Source organism: Cryptomeria japonica, chromosome 11 (assembly GCF_030272615.1).
Source record: "Cryptomeria japonica chromosome 11, Sugi_1.0, whole genome shotgun sequence".
Taxonomy (NCBI): Eukaryota; Viridiplantae; Streptophyta; class Pinopsida; order Cupressales; family Cupressaceae; genus Cryptomeria; species Cryptomeria japonica.
In genome coordinates, this window is record NC_081415.1 from 2,571,156 (window position 1) to 2,584,633 (window position 13,478).

A 13,478-nucleotide genomic window follows, 5' to 3' on the forward strand; every position below is an offset into this window, starting at 1 on the left:
GCTCTCTTTAAGAAAAGATAGAGATGTTATGGATGTTTGCTCCATTTGTAAAGTCCTGTCACTAGTAGGCATATCTTCTTTGATTTTATTATTGCTAAAAGAATCTGGTTGATGTTTGGATTCTTGATTCCTCACTGTGTTACTATTATAGAGATCATTACTAGTTTTATTCAAGGAATTAAAAAGGATGTCAACCTTCTTTGGTCTATTCTTTCTGCGAACATTCTTTGGTATATCTGGAAGATCAGGAATGAGGACAGATTTCAGGATAGAACCAGGACCCTTACTGAGTCTTTTAGAAAACTCACTTTTTACAACATTGCTTGTAGGTGTCTAGAGTCATGGACATGGAGAGAGACAAGCTTCTGAGGTTCCTAAAAGATGGATCTGCTACTATGTTTTTTTATGAGATGAGGAGTGGTTATGAGTGGATGAGGTGTGGTGAAAACCTTTCTTCCTTTGAGGAAGCTCTCAAGAAACTCACTAAAGAAATCAAAGACAACAGGGATCCTCCCTATGAGCAGGTGGAGATGCTAGCCCAAATTCAAGAGCGGAAAAACATTGTTTGGATGGAAGGCCCAGCTCGGTGGACTAGGTGAGTGGAGGAGCAGAACTTCATCTTGCAGTACCCTGTGGATACTTTGATATTTTGTAATGATGTTTATAAATATTTATCTATAGGCTACTTTGCATATATTTTGTTATACATCTGCCTATTCTACTTTTTTATGTCTATATGATACTCTAGTTTCTACTCCGGTTCTTGCAAGTTGAGGTCTCACCTCCCTATGTTATATCTTAATGTTTAGATTTTTCTCTCGATCTTAATATAAAAAAAATAAATTAACAATTAGGTTTGTGTTGTTTTATCTTTTTTAAGATCGAAGCCTTCCTATTATTAGTGCTATCAATAGCATCCATTTCATTTTCTAAAGAATGAAGAATTACAGACCAAAACCAATTGCAGTTGCCCTGCAATCTTGTGCTAAAATGTAAAAATAAAATATGGGTGCAATGCAGCTCTTGTTCAACATTTGCCTAAATATCGAACTATCGAAAGCTTATTATTACAGAATACTATAAAAGAATTTTTATAAATAAATAGATGACAACCATGATCTCATTGTTTATTGAAACAAATGAAAGACATTGATAATTCCACGTCTTTCTATTGAGAAGAGGAAATAGTGAAGGTGATTTGCCAAAGAATCTGCTAAAACTCGTGTACATCGCATGGATAGCCAAAACTCCAGTTTGGTGCAATTGTAGACCTCTTTTCAACTTCCTCTGAGTCTGAGTCTGCCCAATTGGGGCTAACACGCCTATACTCACATTTATTGGAGTGGCACGCAATGCTTTCCCTCACCATTTTGAATGTCTGTGTCACAGATTTGGTATAGTTTTTGAGCTTCATGGCTCAAATTCGCATATGCAACAAAATCAACAGAGCTGTCAAGCTTGTTTTTCAGTATGACAAAGTGGCATTCCTCAGATATACTCCAAGATCTCTCTAAAAATACTGTCCAATAAACTCCCAATGGCTCTAATGCCATGTAAAAATTTGTCAAAAATAACTAAGATCTTGAGTTCAATAAATAGCACAAACAAGAGAGACAAAAGATTGATAAGAACAAACTATATTCTTATCAAAAGATGCAAAAATGGATCAACCCAATCATAACATGTGGCCCAATGAGAAACAAGGATAGGTGAGGGTAGATGGGAGAAATAATAAAATATTTCAGAAGGGGTGGATCACCCATTGAAGGAAAAATGTAATACAAGATAAGACTACAAAAGGTGGAATTTCTCTTCCAATCAACTTTCCTATGTACACACTTCCCTAAGTGTCTCAAATGCAAACTACTATGAGATGCATAATCCTAAATCACTTAAGTAAAGTGTAATTATAAGACATAATCCTAAATCACACTCCATGAGTGCCGCGGAGCAGCATTTCTTCCATGTTTTCCAGAGATTTTATAGAACGATTAATTTTTTTAAATGATGTAACACAATATTCTACAAAATTGGAAAAACACATGAGAAATTAAGATTTCTAGATATTTTATAGAAATAATTCAGTTTTTTATGTTCTTTTTAAATGGTGTAGCAAAATATTCTGAAATATTTGCAAATGGAGAAGCACACAAACTATTCAGGGTTTCCAACAGGTCCACAACAATTTGAGAATTAGACTCACAAATATTCTTCCTTCATCCTAAAGAACAACCTCGCTCAACAACAATCTTAATAGCTAGGGCCTCTATAAGATTGTTAGAGTGCTACCCAATATAAATAGAGAAGAAAAAATTGCATGTCCACCCACGGGAAGAGCCATCTATATTAATTTTTAAGATTCCCACAGGAGGGGGAATCCATTTTCCATCTCCTCTTATCCGATGTTCACATGTCGAGATCTATTTCCAACAACAATGTCCATTTTAATGTTTTCCAATTGCAGATTCCTTACAATAACATAATCACTCGAATCAACATTTTAAGACAAATTGCACTTAGCTGAGATTGTCTTCTGAATCCTATTAAGTATCTTATGCCACAGTTGAAGACTCCTTATATGTGAATCACAAAAGACCCTCTGATTCCTTTCCAGCCACAAATTCCAATAATAAGGGTTGGCCCAATAGCCCAGGCCACTTGAAGAAAAGAGGTCTTTGTTGGGGGTATGCCCAGGCTATCCCAAAATTCAATTAAGGAGGTAGCATGAAAAGAAGCATGTTGCCAAGCCTCCCACCACTTGTGCCAAATTTCCCAAGAGAAAGGGCATAGAAAAAACAAGTGGGAGCAGTCTTCCTTATTATGCATACAAAGATAACAGATAGATGGTCCCTGGAAGCCTCTCTTATGAAGATTAACCAACCCCTCCAAAAAAAACACATTTTTTTAATTTTTAAATAATAAAAACTTTTATTATTAAATTAAAATCTACTGATTAAATAAAAAAGTTGAAAAAACATAGCAAAAAATAATAATTTATCATTATTTTTATTTTTTTTAAACTTTGTAACATATTGTTTAATAGGTGAAAAAAATTAATGATGCTCTAAGATGTCTTTCACCAAAAATAGTCGAAAAACATATGCTCCAAGACCTCTCTAAAAATACTATACAATAAACTCCCAATGGCTCTAATGCCCTGTAAAAAAATTTCAAAAATAACTAAGATCTTGAGCTCAATAAATAGCACAAACAAGAGAGACAAAAGATTGATAAGACCAAACTGTATTCTTATCAAAAGATGCAAAAATTGATCAACGCAATCATAGCATGTGGCCCAATGAGAAATAGGGATAGGTAAGGGTAGATGGGAGAAATAATAAAATATTTCAGAAGGGGTGGATCACCCATTGAAGGAAGAATGTAATACAAGATAAGACTACAAAAGGTGGAATTTCTCTTCCAATCAACTTTCCTATATACACACTTCCCTAAGTGTCTCAAATGCAAACTACTATGAGATGCATAGTCCTAAATCACTTAAGTGTAACTATAAGACATAATCCTAAATCACACACCATGAGTGCCGCGGAGCAGCATTTCTTCCATGTTTTCCAGAGAATTTTTTTAAATGATGTAACACAATATTCTACAAAATTGGAAGAACACATGAGAAATTAAGATTTCTAGATATTTTATAGAAATAATTCAGTTTTTTATGTTCTTTTTAAATGGTGTAGCAAAATATTCTACAATATTTGCAAATGGAGAAGCACACAAACTATTCAGGGTTTCCAATAGGTCCACAACAATTTGAGAATCAAACTCACAAATATTATTCCTTCATCCTAAAGAACAACCTTGCTCAACAACAATCTTAATAGCTAGGGCTTCCATAAGATTGTTAGAGTGCTACCCAATATAAATAGAGAAGAAAAAACTGCATGTCCACCCACGGGAAGAACCATCTATATTAATTTTTAAGATTCCCACAGGAGGGGGAATCCATCTTCCATCTCCTCTTATCTGATGATCACATGTCGAGATCTATTTCCAACAACACGGTCCATTTTAATGTTTTCCAATTGCATATTCCTTACAATAACATAATCACTTGGATCAACATTTTCAGACAAATTGCACTTAGCCAAGATTGTCTTCTGAAACCTATTAAGTATCTTATGCCACAGTTGAAGACTCCCTATATGTGAATCACAAAAGACCCTCTGATTCCTTTCTATCCATAAATTCCAATAATAAGGGTTGGCCCAATAGCCCAGGCCACTTGAAGAGAAGAGGTCTTTGTTGGGGGTATGCCCAGGCTATCCCAAAATTCAATTAAGGAGGTAGCATGAAAAGAAGCATGTTGCCAAGCCTCCCACCACTTTTTCCAAATCTCCCTAGAGAAAGGGCATAGAAAAAACAAGTGGGAGCAGTCTTCCTCATTATGCATACAAAGATAATAGATAGATGGTCCCTGGAAGCCTCTCTTATGAAGATTAACCAACCCCTCAAAAAAAAACACATTTTTTTAAATTTTTAAATAATAAAAACTTTTATAATTAAATTAAAAACTGTTGATTAAATAAAAATTTTGAAAAAACATAGCAAAAAATAATAATTTATCATTATTTTTTATTTTTTTAAAACTTTGTAACATATTGTTTAATAGGTGAAAAAAATTAATGATGCTCTAAGATGTCTTTCACGAAAAATAGTCAAAAAACATATGCTCCAAGATCTCTCTAAAAATACTATCCAATATTCTCCCAATGGTTCTAATGCTATGTAAAAATTTGTCAAAAATAACTAAGATCTTGAGCTCAATAAATAGCACAAACAAGAGAGACAAAAGATTGATAAGAACAAACTGTATTCTTATCAAAAGATGCAAAAATTGATCAATGCAATCCTAACATGTGGCCCAATGAGAAACGAGGATAGGTGAGGGTAGATGGGAGAAATAATAAAATATTTCAGAAGGGGTGGATCACCCATTGAAGGAAGAATGTAATACAAGATAAGACTACAAAAGGTGGAATTTCTCTTCTAATCAACTTTCCTATGTACACACTTCCCTAAGTGTCTCAAAAGAAAACTACTATGAGATGCATAATCCTAAATCACTTAAGTAAAGTGTAATTATAAGACATAATCCTAAATCACACTCCATGAGTGCCGCAGAGCAGCATTTCTTCCATGTTTTCCAGAGATTTTATAGAATGATTAATTTTTTTAAATGATGTAACACAATATTCTACAAAATTGGAAAAACACATGAGAAATTGATATTTCTAGATATTTTATAGAAATAATTTAGTTTTTTATGTTCTTTTTAAATGGTGTAGCAAAATATTTTGCAATATTTGCAAATGGAGAAGCACACAGACTATTTAGGGTTCCTAACAGGTCCACAACAATTTGAGAATTAGACTCACAAATATTCTTCCTTCATCCTAAAGAACAACCTCGTTCAACAACAATCTTAATAGCTAGGGCCTCTATAAGATTGTTAGAGTGCTACCCAATATAAATAAAGAAGAAAAAACTGCATGTCCACCCACGGGAAGAGACATCTGTATTAATTTTTAAGATTCCCATAGGAGGGGGAATCCATCTTCCATCTCCTCTTATCCGATGTTCACATGTCGAGATCTATTTCCAACAACATAGTCCATTTTAATGTTTTCCAATTGCAAATTCCTTACAATAACATAATCACCCAGATCAACATTTTCAAACAAATTGCACTTAGCCGATATTGTCTTCTGAATCCTATTAAGTATCTTATGCCACAGTTGAAGACTCCTTATATGTGAATCACAAAAGACCCTCTGATTCCTTTCGAGCCACAAATTCCAATAATAAGGGTTGGCCCAATAGCCCAGGCCACTTGACGAAAAGAGGTCTTTGTTGGGGTATGCCCAAGCTATCCCAAAATTCAGTTAAGGAGGTAGCATGAAAAGAAGCATGTTGCCAAGCCTCCCACCACTTGTGCCAAATTTACCAAGAGAAAGGGCATAGAAAAAACAAGTGGGAGCAGTCTTCCTTATTATGCATACAAAGATAACAGATAGATGGTCCCTGGAAGCCTCTCTTACGAAGATTAACCAACCCCTCCAAAAAAAACACATTTTTTTAATTTTTAAATAATAAAAACTTTTATAATTAAATTAAAATCTGCTGATTAAATAAAAAAGTTGAAAAAACATAGTAAAAAATAGTAATTTATCATTATTTTTATTTTTTTAAAACTTTGTAACATATTGTTTAATAGGTGAAAAAAATTAATGATGCTGTAAGATGTCTTTCACCAAAAATAGTCGAAAAACATATGCTCCAAGATCTCTCTAAAAATACTATCCAATAAACTCCCAATGGCTCTAATGCCATGTAAAAATTTGTCAAAAATAACTAAGATCTTGAGCTCAATAAATAGCACAAACAAGAGAGACAAAAGATTGATAAGATCAAACTGTATTCTTATCAAAAGATGCAAAAATTGATCAACGCAATCATAACATGTGGCCCAATGAGAAACAAGGATAGTTGAGGGTAGATGGGAGAAATAATAAAATATTTCAGAAGGGGTGGATCACCCATTGAAGGAAGAATGTAATACAAGATAAGACTACAAAAGGTGGAATTTCTCTTCCAATCAACTTTCCTATATACACACTTCCCTAAGTGTCTCAAATGCAAACTACTATGAGATGCATAGTCCTAAATCACTTAAGTGTAACTATAAGACATAATCCTAAATCACACACCATGAGTGCCGCGGAGCAGCATTTCTTCCATGTTTTCCAGAGATTTTATAGAACGATTAATTTTTTTAAATGATGTAACACAATATTCTACAAAATTGGAAAAACACATGAGAAATTAAGATTTCTAGATATTTTATAGAAATAATTCAGTTTTTTATGTTCTTTTTAAATGGTGTAGCAAAATATTCTACAATATTTGCAAATGGAGAAGCACACAAACTATTCAGGGTTTCCAACAGGTCCACAACAATTTGAGAATCAGACTCACAAATATTATTCCTTCATCCTAAAGAACAACCTCACTCGACAACAATCTTAATAGCTAGGGCTTCCATTAGATTGTTAGAGTGCTACCCAATATAAATAGAGAAGAAAAAACTGCATGTCCACCCATGGGAAGAGTCATCTATATTAATTTTTAAGATTCCCACAGGAGGGGGAATCCATCTTCCATCTCCTCTTATCCGATGATCACATGTCGAGATCTATTTCCAACAACACGGTCCATTTTAATGTTTTTCAATTGCATATTCCTTACAATAACATAATCACTTGGATCAACATTTTCAGACAAATTGCACTTAGCCAAGATTGTCTTCTGAAACCTATTAAGTATCTTATGCCACAGTTGAAGACTCCCTATATGTGAATCACAAAAGACCCTCTGATTCCTTTCCAGCCACAAATTCCAATAATAAGGGTTGGCCCAATAGCCTAGGGCACTTGAAGAAAAGAGGTCTTTGTTGGGGGTATGCCCAGGCTATCCCAAAATTCAATTAAGGAGGTAGCATGAAAAGAAGCATGTTGCCAAGCCTCCCACCACTTTTTCCAAATCTCCCTAGAGAAAGGGCATAGAAAAAACAAGTGGGAGTAGTCTTCCTCATTATGCATACAAAGATAATAGATAGATGGTCCCTGGAAGCCTCTCTTATGAAGATTAACCAACCCCTCCAAAAAAAACACATTTTTTTTAATTTTTAAATAATAAAAACTTTTATAATTAAATTAAAAACTGTTGATTAAATAAAATTTTTGAAAAAACATAGAAAAAAATAATAATTTATCATTATTTTTTATTTTTTTAAAACTTTGTAACATATTGTTTAATAGGTGAAAAAAATTAATGATGCTCTAAGATGTCTTTCACCAAAAATAGTCGAAAAACATATGCTCCAAGATCTCTCTAAAAATACTATCCAATATTCTCCCAATGGTTCTAATGCTATGTAAAAATTTGTCAAAAATAACTAAGATCTTGAGCTCAATAAATAGAACAAACAAGAGAGACAAAATATTGATAAGAACAAACTGTATTCTTATCAAAAGATGCAAAAATTGATCAATGCAATCATAACATGTGGCCCAATGAGAAACGAGGATAGGTGAGGGTAGATGGGAGAAATAATAAAATATTTCAGAAGGGGTGGATCACCCATTGAAGGAAGAATGTAATACAAGATAAGACTACAAAAGGTGGAATTTCTCTTCTAATCAACTTTCCTATGTACACACTTCCCTAAGTGTCTCAAAAGAAAACTACTATGAGATGCATAATCCTAAATCACTTAAGTAAAGTGTAATTATAAGACATAATCCTAAATCACACTCCATGAGTGCCGCGGAGCAGCATTTCTTCCATGTTTTCCAGAGATTTTATAGAATGATTAATTTTTTTAAATGATGTAACACAATATTCTACAAAATTGGAAAAACACATGAGAAATTGATATTTCTAGATATTTTATAGAAATAATTTAGTTTTTTATGTTCTTTTTAAATGGTGTAGCAAAATATTCTGCAATATTTGCAAATGGAGAAGCACACAGACTATTTAGGGTTCCTAACAGGTCCACAACAATTTGAGAATCAAACTCACAAATATTATTTCTTCATCCTAAAGAACAACCTCGCTCAACAACAATCTAAATAGCTAGGCCCTCTATAAGATTGTTAGAGTGCTACCCAATATAAATAGAGAAGAAAAAATTGCATGTCCACCCACGGGAAGAGACATCTGTATTAATTTTTAAGATTCCCATAGGAGGGGGAATCCATCTTCCATCTCCTCTTATCTGAAATTCACATGTTGAGATCTATTTCCAACAACACAATCCATTTTAATGTTTTCCAATTGCAAATTCCTTACAATAACATAATAACCTAGATCAACATTTTCAGACAAATTGCACTTAGCCGAGATTGTCTTCTGAATCCTATTAAGTATCTTATGCCACAGTTGAAGACTCCCTATATGTGAATCACAAAAGACCCTCTAATTCCTTTCGAGCCACAAATTCCAATAATAAGGGTTGGCCCAATAGCCCAGGCCACTTGAAGAAAAGAGGTCTTTGTCGGGGTCTGCCCAGGCTATCCCAAAATTCAATTAAGGAGGTAGCATGAAAAGAACCATGTTGCCAAGCCTCGCACCACTTGTGCCAAATCTCCCTAGAGAAAGGGCATAGAAAAAACAAGTGGGAGCAGTCTTCCTCATTATGCATACAAAGATAACAGATAGATGGTCCCTGGAAGCCTCTCTTACGAAGATTAACCAACTTGTGCCAAATCTCACTGGAAGCAATTGAAAACTTGCCTTTTGGGTTAGGAACCCAAGCCAAAATATCTCTCTCCTTGAAGGAACTACATAGCCTATCCTCGAAGATATTAACCATTACCACACGATCTTCATCCGAGCCACCCAAGGGCCATTCAAGAGGATCCTTCCAACAAGTCACCTCAACCTATCCAATGCACCTAATTGTTTTAAAATTCCCCACCTTAACCCATCTAGTATCACTGAAAATATTGCAAAGAGGCTGAAGTTGTGAATAACTAAATAGAATAGGAGGGTGACCATCCCAAGAGTCCTACCAAAAAAAAGCTTTAGAGCCTCTATTACAAATCTAGAATAGGCCATCTTTAATAAGTTGGGCACCTTTTTTAAGAGTGTCCCAGATACAAGAGCCCCTACCCACTAAACTAGGATGAGGCACCTCATGATCATTAGCACCACAGAGATACTTGTGGGTTAAAATATTGGCCCAGTCCTGATCCTGCCTGTTACACCACCTCCAATACAATTTAGCCACCAAGGCCTTGCTAACCAAAGCATTAGATCTGAAGCCAAGACCCCCAGCATGTTTCGGTCTACAAATAGAGTCCCATTTAACTAAACTCCACTTAGAAGAAATAAAACTACCAAACCAAAGAAATTGACGGGAAAGAGCATCGAACTCTCTCACAAAGTTGGAGGGGGGAGCTTGCACAAAACACCTATAAATGGGAAGCACTTGCATGACAGTCTTCAGAAGAATCACTCTTCCAGCAGAGGATAACCACCTATAAGTCCAATGATTAACTTTGCAACAAAATTTATCCAAAATTCATTGCCAAAAATCTTCGCGTTGAACCCCCAAATCTAAAGGAATACCAGGGTACAACAAAGGAAGGGACCCATCTGAAATCCAAGGATCCTGACAATCCTATTATAAATAAGCCAAGGGGTATTAAATAAATATATGGATGATTTATCTTCATTAATTTTCTGACCTGAGGCTTTGCAATAGATATCCATACCTCTTCTGAAATTCACCGTCTCATTGATTCTAGCCCTACCCATCAAATTTGTGTCATCCACAAATTGAAGATGAGAGTAGAGAGGTAGCACATTGCTCCAACTCCAGCCCTAGATAAGACCATGTCTCACCTAAGAAGTGAGAAACCTGCCAAGACCTTCAGCCATGAGAATGAATAAATAGGGAGATAAAGGGTCCCCTTGCTAAAGCCCCCGCAAAGCGCTAAACAATTCTAAGGGTTCCCCATTAATAAGAACTGAGAAAGAGGTAGAAGTCACACAACTAAGAACCCAATTCACCCACTCTTCTCCAAAACCAAAAGCCAAAAGGATCTTCTATAAGAAATCCCAAATCACCCTATCATAAGCTTTGGCCATGTCAAGTTTAATAAACATAGCCTTCTCCTTAGAGGAAGCCATCGAATGAATAGCCTCCATTGCTATCACAAATACATCAAGGATCTGTCTTCCATGAATGAAACCACCTTTCTCCTTAGAAACCAAAGTGCAAAGGAGAGGTTTGAGACATTCAACAATCAATTTAGTGATTATCTTGTAGACAACATTACATAAAGCAATAAGCCTGTACTAATCCAAACTATTAGCCCCCTCCTTCTTAGGAACAAGAGCCAAGAAGGTAGAATTCATAGATCTGAGCATTTCTTTATTCCTATGAGATTCCTGAACCACATCTAGAAGATCATACTTTATAATTTCCCAAAATTCTTTAAAAAACTCAATAGAAAACCCGTCAGGGCAAGGAGCCTTGCCTTTTTTCATTTGAAACACAATTCCCTCAAGTTCAGACAACAAAATGGGTTGCAAGAGATCATCATTCATTTCAATAGAGACAAGAGGGGGAATACAGTTCAAGATGGCCCTCTCTTCCACCATAGCTTCAGGATCCTCTTTGGTAAACAAACTAGAAAAAAACGGACAGTTTCCATAACAATTTCTTCTTTAGATGAAAGATGAACCCCTTCTGAAGATATGAGAGAGGTGATAGAGTTACCATACCTTCAAGCCTTAAAAAAATTATGAAAAAAAGAAGTCTTTCTATCACCTTCTTGGAGCCAATCCACATGACACTTTTGTTTCCAAAAAATCACTTCACACAACTCCCACTCTTCTAAGTCCTTTAGAATAAGGGACTCGGCCATACTGAGCTCCACAGTCATCCCTTGATCCCTAATTTGATGCGTAACCTCATCCAACTTGGATTGAGATACCATATTGTGTCTATGCAAATTCCCAAAATATTGTTTATTCCACCTCTTCAGCCAGTATTTCACATGTTGTAATCTCTTCCCAAAAGTGTGCATAGCCCACCCGTGGGTAGTTACCCCTTCATACCACCAGTCAACTATAAGATCCCTCAATGACTGATCATGAAGCCACATCAATTTAAATTTGAAAGAGGGATGTTTGGAGGTTCTAAAAGATGTAATAGAAAGCTTAATAGGCCAATTATCAGAACCCATCCAATCAAGGATTTCTGAACCAGTGGACCACCAATCATGCGCCCAATAGAAAGATTCCAAAAATCTATCAAGCCTTTCAGAGATAGCCTCAACACCACTCCTCCTATTATTCCATGTAAAGAAACCATTAATTGGCTTCACATTAATGAGATTCAAGAGACCAATATTATCTCTAAGTAAAGTTGAGGAAGGATCACGCCTAAATAACCCACCTTGCTTTTCCTCCAAATTGGTAATGGCATTAAAATCTCTAGCCAAAATCCAGGGGAAAAAGGGATCTTGAGCCCTAGAAAGATTGATGTGAGCCCAAATATGTGACTTAACCACAAGATCAGTAGGAGCATATAAATTAGAGAAGAGGCATCCTTCTCCAGTCTCAAAGCTAGAAGCGACCATAGAAATGGAAGACTTTCTAGAAAACCACCACAAAGGAGAAACTTTGCTCGAGTTCCAGAAGAAAGCAACCCCGCTGAACTACCATGAGATCTCACTCCCTACCAAAGGCCCTGGGGCCAGACACACAAAGCACAATTGGCCAAACCATCCACTGAAATCTTGGTTTCCTAAATAGAAACAACATCAGGAGACTCAGAGTCAATTAATCTGTGAACAACCTTTTTCTAGGGATGTTGTTCAAACCCCTTACATTCCATGAGATCATAATCATTTATGTGGTTGAAGGAAGTGGGAATCAATGGGCTTCACAGATCCTGACTCGACCAATGTATCACCAATAAGATTAACCTTTTCCTGATCCATTTTTTGTCCACTCCTTAAAGGTTTGTCTAAAGAACCCTTTTTGAGAGTATTCTGCTACAAGCCTAAAACAGACGGGGCTTTGTTACTCTTCACAGAACCTGAGGCCACTATAGTGGAAGGAGGAGTAGGCGCCATGACCACTGCACCTTCAGGGACTTGTGACCCACTAAGATCTCAGTTGTCCTGAAAAATGGGATGGCAAATCCATAACCATTTGAACATCCTATTGATTCTCCAAAGATAGGGCTCGACCCTCTTTCTTGGAATCCCCATCCAACACCTCATGCTGAAATTGGGAACCCAAGGACATTTCAACTATAACTCCTTCCTCTTGGACCAAATCCTCTAGAACATCAAACCTATTTAGGGTTATATAATTTTACCTATCCAACCAGGTTCTCTTCTTTCCTTTGTCTTTATTATGCGGATTGACAGGAATGAAGCCATCTTTATTAGCAGGACCATTAGGCACAGGGAACCCCTTATCTTCCCCCAGAATAGAGTGAGGAGGATCAGAAATAGATAGTTTAGAAGATTTATTTCTAGGACATCTCCACTGTAAATGACCATATCTATGACAAATTCTGCATCTAAATGGTAGGGTCTCATAGTCCAGCTGTTGGATCCAAGAAGATGTCCCCAAATAGATTTCCATAGAGTCTGGAAAAGGATTATTTAAATCAACTTCTACACACATACAAGCGTAGGAAATTACCTTTCGATCTTGAGTTTGTGAAGTCGAACCCACAGGTTTACCAAGAAGTAGTGAGATTGAGTGAAGAATATTTGCTCTCCAGAATTCCAATGGAAGCCTCGGCAATTGAATTCACACAGGAACACAAGAGGGAAGCTCCTTAGCAGAATTAAAGCCAATATACCAAGGTTTGATAAAGAGTCCCACCTAGTTGAAAAAATAAGGGCCTCCCTCAAAAGTATTGT